The sequence below is a fragment of the Suncus etruscus genome, chromosome 3 (genome assembly GCF_024139225.1).
Source record: "Suncus etruscus isolate mSunEtr1 chromosome 3, mSunEtr1.pri.cur, whole genome shotgun sequence".
NCBI classification, from domain to species: Eukaryota; Metazoa; Chordata; class Mammalia; order Eulipotyphla; family Soricidae; genus Suncus; species Suncus etruscus.
In genome coordinates, this window is record NC_064850.1 from 156,607,464 (window position 1) to 156,616,836 (window position 9,373).

The 9,373-nt window shown below is 33.8% G+C and overlaps 1 non-coding gene across 1 annotated transcript; it reads right to left on the bottom strand.

The window, feature by feature from the left end:
- Window positions 1-7,862: 7,862 nt before the first annotated feature.
- On the bottom strand, window positions 7,863-7,966 carry LOC126004823 (U6 spliceosomal RNA). The gene has a single exon (XR_007494069.1). It is a non-coding gene; the product is annotated as a U6 spliceosomal RNA (small nuclear RNA).
- Between the last annotated feature and the right edge of the window lie 1,407 nt (window positions 7,967-9,373).

The window sequence follows — 9,373 nt, forward strand, 5'->3', positions numbered from 1 at the left end:
ATTTTATGAGATTAAATTCTGAAAAAGCTTTTGGAACACAATGGCCATAGGTTTAAGGTCAAGAGACATTCTTCAATTCTTCCAATTTCTTTGTGACTTGGAGCACAAGTGGAAATAAATTGCAACTTTAGTAGGTCTTGAAAGATGGTAAACTTAAGGAAATGAAGGTGACTCTTCTGAGACTTTGGTTGAATGATTAAGAAGGAAGATAGGATAAAGTTTAAATCTACTAAAGCCAAAATTAATGTTATGCTTGCAAGTTCCTTGGAAATATTCTCTCTTCCTTACAGAAATGGTGTACCTGTATATATTTTTCCTTATATCTTTAGTATTGAACACACTAGTTTCCAATTTTACATTCTAATAAGTATACCTTTTAAAGATACTCAAATATATAAGGATACTTGACTAAGTCAACTCTTTTTGCACTTATTAACTTAGACTGGGTAGCTTAAAACAACAAAATTATTGTTTTACAAGTTATAGGCTAAAACAGACCAGATGCCAGCATAGTTGACTTCTAGTTAGAGCTCTATTCTTGGCTTAAAATGGGCATGATCTCGAAATCAGCTCAAGTGGTGATTTCTTGGTATGTGCATTTATTTATTTACTTTATTTATTTTGGTCCACACCACGTGACTGTTAGGGGTTACTCCTGTCTAGGCAGTCAGAAATCGCTCCTGGCTTTGGGGACCATATGGGATTCCAGGGATCGAACCAGTCTTCATAATTGTTCAGCCATGAGCAAGGCAAACATCCTACTGCTGCACCATCTCTTCGGTCATATTAGTATATGCATTTAAAGGTCAGCAATCCTATTAAATCCCCACCTATAGGCCTTTATTTAACCTTATTTAACCCTAATTATATTTTAAACATTTTCTTTCTGATTATGGTGGGTGGGTAAGTACATCTTATTAGTGTAACTCTTGACATTTTTATGTATATTCTGCTTTAGCATAAAAGCTCATTTTACCATTTTTCTTAAATACCTAAGTTCAGACTAGTTCAAGTTTTTCCACTCAGGAAGATTTGATTATGCCTTGAAGCATAGCTACAAGTTGTGTCATGACATAATCCAGACAGCAATTCCTTGTCTGCTTTGGCTAGCCCCACTGGACCATAAGATTGTCAAAGTCCATGCTGATTTTTTATTATGTGGGAACTCTTAGTTCCTTTGTGTTTAACTCAGAATAAGCTCTTAATTAATGTTGGAGATATTTAAAACATACAAACTAGTTATCCATATTGTATGAGGCATCTGGGAATTAGAACACAAATAGGAAGAGAACTATTGATTAGGAATGTGGCTAATATATTTAGCAGGAACCTGAACTCTGAGTAGCAAAACTCTGGATCTTATGAATAAACTAGCAGAGTTTCTTAAGCTAGAAAGTGATGTGCAAGTTTAAAACACAATACAAATGATGAGAATACAAATCTTCTTAAGCTGGAAAGTGATGAACAAATTTCGAACACAATGTAAATGATGAGAATAAAAATATTTTTAAAAATTTTGTGTATTATAAAATTTTGTCATAAAATGTGTTAAACTGCAGTCTGGAATCTGGTAAAATCTGCTGCATTTCTATGTTCTCCAAAAGACATATACTCTATAGTGATGGGAAAAGGTATAGAAAGAAAAATCCGGGTTCTTTAGAGAATCATATTGATCTCCCATGCATTATATTTTTATTTTCACTCTTAAGAAGATCTCATGATGATAATAAATATGTCCTTTGTAGATTAAACAGGGATTGGTGACCTTTATATTTAGTTGGACAATAAAAATAAATGTTTAACTTTAGTGTTTCCAAAGAAATATCATGTGCCTTTTGTTTGTTTGTTTGTTTTTGTTTTTGGCCCACACCCGGTGACACTCAGGGGTTACTCTTGGCTATACACTCAGAAATTGCTCCTGGCTTGGGGAGCATATGGGATGCCGGTGAATCGAACCACGGTCCATCCTATGTTAGATGTGTGCAAGGCAAATACCCTACTGGTTGTGCCACTCCTCTGGTTCCTATGATGTGCCTTTAAGAATAGAAATATCGGGGCCAGAGAGATAGCATGGAGGTAAGGAGGTTGCCTTTTTTGCAGAAGGACAGTGGTTCGAATCCCTGCATCCCATATGGTCCTCCTAGCCTGCCAGGAGCGATTTCTGAGCATAGAGCCAGGAGTTACCCCTGAGCTCTGCCGGGTGTTACCCAAAATCCAAAAAAAAAAAAAAATAGAAATAGAAAAGAAAATTATCACTAATCTAATTATTCCCACCACTACTGTTCTGTATGAAATACATGTACATCATAGAAAAAGAGAAAGTTGAAGAATCAAATCTTTTAAACATTTTTCTCGCTTTAGTAACATGCTGGATGAAAATGAAGTTTCTCTCTGATTAAAATATTGCATGAGAACTTTGAAAAGCTGACTTCTTTACAAGTGGGCAAGCATTATGTTTGAATGGAAGTTTTTATATTTATTTAATATAACTGTTCTTTCTGTTGTTCTGCATAGATTTCTTTTTCAAATCTAAACTTCTGATTAATTTTTGAATTAGAATCTTGTGTAACTTACACATTAGCATTCTCTCTTTCATTCTTTTACTTTGATTTTTTCTATAATCTGTTTTTGTTTTGTTTTGTTTTGTTTTGTTTTGTTTTTAAAGCACCTTGGGATACTTGCCTGGAACCTCTAGCCTCTGAAGCAAGTATCTCTGTATTGCCAGATAGGTACTGAAGTTGTGTCAAGAGAGTACTAGTTTAGCAGCTTGAACTCATACCTCTTCACATTCTCCCTCCTTAGTAACTTTTTAAAATCAATGTCAACTCCATTAGCCTGCAATGTAGATTAAAAGATGCAGAGCTCAGTCTGAAGGGATAATATAGGGGTGAAGGCACATTCCTTGCATTTCCCTAAGCAACTTCAGAAACCATGTGTTCTCACCAAGTATCGCAAGGTGCAGACTTTGAGGCCCTAAGAACATCACCAAATGTGGTTCTGAAAGTCCCTGAGAACCACAGGGTTGTTCCCATAATCCTTAGAATAGGAGGGTTTGAGCAGCATCCAGAACCTTAGTAGCAGCACATCCTCCTTGATCCATTGAGCCTCTGATGGAGAATCCTTGGGAAGAGTTCGCAGTCTTTAGAGTACTCTTAGTATCTGCATCATGGTCATGTTGAACAAACAAATAACAACAAATTAAAAAGCAAAGAAACAAAAACTGTTAAATCTAAAGAAATAATTTTAAGATAATTTGCATTACAGAGAAAAAAGTTTTTACAGAGAATTTTTTAAAAGTCAACCATTGGCTTACGATTGGGTAAAATAAACCCGTGTACAAAGTATCATTTGTAATTAGCATTATCAAAAGAATTTTTCTATAGCTGGCGCATTTACTGAATGTGTTAATTGTTCCTTTAAAATCTGAGAGTTCTTTTGCTTTAGCACTTTTCTTGGAGCTGAAATACTACATAAATATAAAGACATTTGTCATAGAAGTGTTCTCTGTTAAGATAGAAATTTAAAATAGACAATACAAAGGTGTAGTTGTCATAAGAATTGTGATTGTGCATATGCAAATAAAAAGCAGAAACTTCTCCAAATGTTCTTGTCACAATATTATTTATACTTTGTTTTCCTGTAATATACCTCAGAAAACATTTTAATAATTTTCTGAAAAGAGTACTAAAAATGATTCTAATGCAAGGAGGTATTTTTTTTTCCTCAACTGCAGTAGTAATGAAAAAAACTAAAGTATTTAAAAATATTTCAAACTATGAATGGATACCCTGGAAAAATTGCCTTCATTGACAACTGAGATAATTATAGTGGTTGTTGTTCAAAGCCCTGTTATTTGGTGGTAAAAATCATTGAAGGTTATAAGTGGTCTCATATTAGTTTCCCGATTGGTCTAGGCATTACATATTTAAAGGGACTTTATCCTTTTTAAAATACACTGAATATAAATACTCTAACATAAATGTATACTCAAACAGTTATTCTGTGACATAAACTCTAAATTGTTTATAATTAATATAGTGTAATTTCAATTATAATATCAATTTTTAAGAATTACTGTGAACATAATATAAATACATAAGGCATACACATTTGATTGTACAGTTTGTAAATTATATTGATCAGAACGTGTTAACTGTCTATGTCTTTAATTTGCCATGCAGTTCTCTGGGAAACTAGAATGTGGCTATCACAGAGTCATTCGATTTTAACAGAGATCCTTTCTCAATAACTAATTCAACGCATGGCTACATGGGTAATTTTGAACAAGTGGATCTTTCTCCAACTTGAAAGACTGCCAGGAGGGATAATAAGTGAGAAAAAAAAGGGTTTCAAAAAAGTCACACAGAACCACAAAGTAATCATGAAACACCACTGTATTGCCACAATCCCCTTACAGAAGTTCATTGAGAAGTGGTGATATAAAACAATACTACTACCTCAAAAATATGATACCTGGGACAACAATAAAGTGATTTGTTCATTAAACAGAGCATTCCAAATTATAGAAATCTTAACTACAACATCTACAACATTTTAAAGTATTATTCTATCTCCCTATATTTCAGAACATTCAAATAACAATGAAATATTAAATGCAGAAGATAATAAATGCAAAATCATTATGGCCACTATGGCTTATGCAGATCACACTTAATGAATAAAAACCTTTTAGCAAAAGATTACATTATAAAATTACATACATTATGATTAGTTACACTCAAGTTAACTATGGCTTTTTTTTTTTATTAAACTCTAGTTACTGGGATGAATTATTAAAAGATTTTCCAAACTTGTAAAATCCACACTAATGAATCTATCTGGGGTTATATCATAATATTAAGTTTACTATAAGAGGAAGAAAAATATTATTTTTGTAAATGACATGAATATTTTAACAGTTTCAAAGGATTAAAAGTCCAACATATTAAAATAAAATTATTAAATGATTTTCATTGTTATTGAATATTAACTATAGAGAAAGAGGACTAAGCAGAGAATGCCTGGAAATATTCTTATTTTTGAGAATAAATCAAATCAGGAACCCTATTATAATAGATCCTGTTCCTGTGTCACAAGAAATATTATTTTTTGAATGCTTTGATTTGATGATGCTTAAATATTTCCTGCCAGAGATGAAATTTGATGTTTGATCTTAGAGTAAAAATGAATACATATTGGCTGTTACATTTAAAAATGACTTCTTATCATATATATATATATATATAAGGTTAGTATAATACAAATAAGTGATAAGGAAAAGGTAATGTTTTTTTAAATTTTTATTTTGATCATATTGGCTTACATATCTTTCACAGTAGTATTTTAGGTACATATTAACATTGAATCAGGGGAATACCCCTCACTAAATTTGTCCTCCCCCATCCTGATTCTCTTCCTGCAACCCATATTCCCCACCATCACCCCCAGGGCTGCTAGAGTAGGTGGTCCCCAGGAAGAGGTAATGTTTTATCCCCTTTCCCATCTGCTAGTTTTATCCCCTTTCCCATCCTAGTCTGCTTTAAGACTAAGGCCTACACTATGTTATTGGTAATCTTGCTTATTTATTTGGTTGTGGTGCTAGTTGGAGAGAAGAGGCCATACTTTAGTTTTAGTGTTTAGACTCATTTTGGCTTACTGTTCATAGGGATTGGTGCAGTGCTCATAAATGTGTTAACTGGGATTTGATTTTAATTCCTTGATGCAGTGCATGCACTTTTTATAGTTGTGGTACCTTCCAGGATTGTACTCTTTTTACCTGTGGTATTTATTTATATATATCCACTATTGGTGAAGTCAGAAATCACTAACGACCTTGTTGATCTTTGATAGCAGAGTAGAGCTGATTGGCACAAAAGCAGAGTTGCCAGAATTGAGCTTGGAGAGTGTGATGATACCCAGCATGAAACTCATACTCTCATCCTAGCAAAGCAGATATTTAATTACTAATCTAATCTACAGGCCCTACAAACTAATATAAGTAAAGGCCTGATTAGAGATGGCTTGAAAAGTGTTCATTCATTTTCAAGCATTATGCGTAAGCATGGAAATATAAATGATAGATTTTAGGATTGTCTATAAATTATGTTTAAAAGACAATTATTGATAAAAAGCAAAGGAAGAAAATTGTATGTTAAAAGAAAAATTTTTTTTTGTTTTTTGGTTTTTGGTTTTTTGGTTTTTGGGCCACACCCGGCGTTGCTCAGGGGTTACTCCTGGCTATCTGCTCAGAAATAGCTCCTGGCAGGCACGGGGGACCATATGGGACACTGGGATTGAAACCAACCACCTTTGGTCCTGATCGGCTGCTTGCAAGGCAAATGCCACTGTGCTATCTCTACGGGCCCTAAAAGGAAATTTTTATGACAGTTAATTCGGTAGCAGAATTTTTGTGTGAAATTAGTATCTGGTAATACAATTGGGAAACTATTACAGTGTTTCTAATTCAGGTGTGGTATGATAAAATCTTGAAATTTTAATTAATGTGTGTTTCTCTACAAATCCTCATTTTTGTATTCTTTATATAGCCATAGATATCAGCGATTATCTTAAGAAAAATGAAGATTATTAAGGCAAAAAAGCAATGAACCAGACAGGGATGAGATTTTAAGATGTAAAACAGATTTAAAAACTCTGTGGACCAATAGAATTGCAAGTTGAGTTTTTCATTGGCATGTATAGATAATATTATAAAGAAAAGTAATCTGTATAAAGAGCAATCATTAAAAAAAAGTACATTTACAAATCTCTGTGCAATCTAGCGAGAAAGTACATGGACAAGTCTCTTACCTAGTTTATGGCCAACCTGGGCATGATCCCCAGGATATGAGGCAGTCCCCGAGTGCTTCCAGGAGTGATAACTAAATACAGAGCTAACTAAGCCCTGTATATTATTGGGCCTGCCCCCAAAACAAAAGAGTGAAATAATATCAAAATTATTATGTACCTAATATTTTTTTTTCTTTTCTCACAGGAAATACAGGGGAAAAAAGATTTGATGATGAGAGAGTAAAGGTAAGAAAAAGAGAGTAAGTAAGAAGATAAAGTAGTATAAGCCATAATTCTGATAATTTAAGTCTGATAACCTAATATTTCCTAAAATCAATCTTTGATCTTGTGGGGGATTACAAATATTGAGATTTAGGTTAGAGATGAATTGTCCCAGTTCTGGATAGTATGGAGAAATGCCAATTCTTTAAAGAAGCACATTATTATTTATGGAGCCTAATCTATAAAGTAGAAATAACCAAGAACAAACATGCAAGAATATTACAAACTCTGAGCTAATATATATATTCCAAGTTCTGAACTGATATAGTGCCAAACCAGAGACATGCTGACCAGTTTAAATATGGAGAAAAAAAAGCCCATTATGGTCATCTGCTAGTAGATGAAAACATTACAATTATATACAGAGTGAGCTCAGTATCACAAAAATGAAGACTAGAGACAGTCATGGACCTCATTAAAAATTGTGGTAGGTAATCACTGGTATGACATTGAACCAGGAATTCTCAAAGGTGAGTTACCTTAATTTGAATTATTTGGAAACCTTGTAAAAACAGATTTCTGAGTTTTTCCTCTAGAGTTTGATTTGGAAGAATTAGGCGGGATGTATACCAAGAATTTGAACTTCAATCAAGATCTTTGTTGTCTTTGATGGGGCTAGGGAGTGTTTATAAACGACCTCACTTTGAAAATCACTTTTCAATACTAAATGTTCTTCCTTCAAACCCACATGGTATATATCTTCTCTTTCCATGCCCGAACTCACACCTGCCTCCCAAACCTTGCACAAAAGAACACAGACAGCTACACTCATGACTTGAAGGCTTTATTTTTTTTTTAATATGGAATGCTTCACGAATTTGCGTGTCATCCTTTCACAGGGGCCATGTTAATCTCTGCATCATTCCAATTTTAGTATATGTGCTGCTGAAGTGAGCACCGGACTTGAAGGGCTCTTGAAGAGAAATAAATGGGATGAAGAAAGGGATATATTTTGACAGCCTGAGAAGTCACCCATAAGATAATGAGTTTATATTCCAAAGTACTCACATAATCAATTTGAGTGAGTCATAATTTCTATGTAAAACTCACCATCATAATCAGAGATTAGTACTTGAGGATGAAACTCAATGACAGAGAAATAAACATTTATTATTTACACACCTAACTGTATTTACTTGGAAATTAGTACCCAATCTACCAGCAATCAATACAAACTATACAAAGATTAAATACAAATTCAGATGTCCGAGGGAGAAAACATGTAGAAAGCTTTATTATGCCATATCATATTTTTCTTTAAGCCTACCTAGGCAGTTCTAAAGTTCTGGTATCACCATTCTGCTACCCATTCCCTGGGCCTCCTCACTGAACAGCAGAAATAGGAAACCCTCTGGGCCTTCTCAAAAAACAGAAAAAAATAGGAGCTATGTCTGAGTGGACAGCCCTTCTGAGAGCTATGAGAAGGCAGAACATCTGTGTGCTTGGGAACACAGTTCCCACAGTCACAGTTCTCCATCTGGGTCCCTGTATAAACAGTTTTAGTACCTCATTCATGGCTTGCCTGAGGGCCCCCTGCACCCACGTCAAATAGCAACATTCAGTCTCCAAAGGAGTGGGATACACTTCTTTCAAGGATCCTGCATAAATATAAGAGCCTATCAGATGGCTTGGATACTTAGACAGCTGTTAGTATTTGTCTCTTCAATGGCAGACTGATGACTTAGACTAAAATAGGACTTATACCAATGCTTTCTTGCATATTACCTTTGAAGGAAAATATTATGAGTAACTTAAAAGTAAAGAAAACTGGTGCATATTTTGATAATTAATAAAAATGAATCTATTGTATATTGCCTAATTTATGCAAATCCTGTAGCTTCCAGAAGTCAGTTTTCCTTTGAAACTCTAATAAAATCACATGAACATCCATCAATAGTAACTGCTGAAAAACCAATGTTCTTGCAGTATGTCTCAGAATGTGCAAAGTAATGTTCTTATTAATAGGTATCCCATCTTCCAAAACTTTGCTGTAAGCCACTTTAATTTTACCAAAAAATTTGTTAGAAATGTCTTCACAAAATCTGAAACATCTTAGAAACTGAGATTTTAAGCAAAAGTTGAGTAGTTAAACCAATTTTTATTATAGTATTATTAATATAAGTAAAGTTACCACTAAGTGAAGACCCCTCAAATAATTTTAATATTAAATAATAATTTGTATTTATTTACTCATTAATCATCAAATCATTTAGTCCAATTCAGGAGCTCATGTGGTTTCTGATGTATCTGGAAATTCAGGATGGAAGATCCTTCCATTGCAGAGCATATATTCACACACCACCTG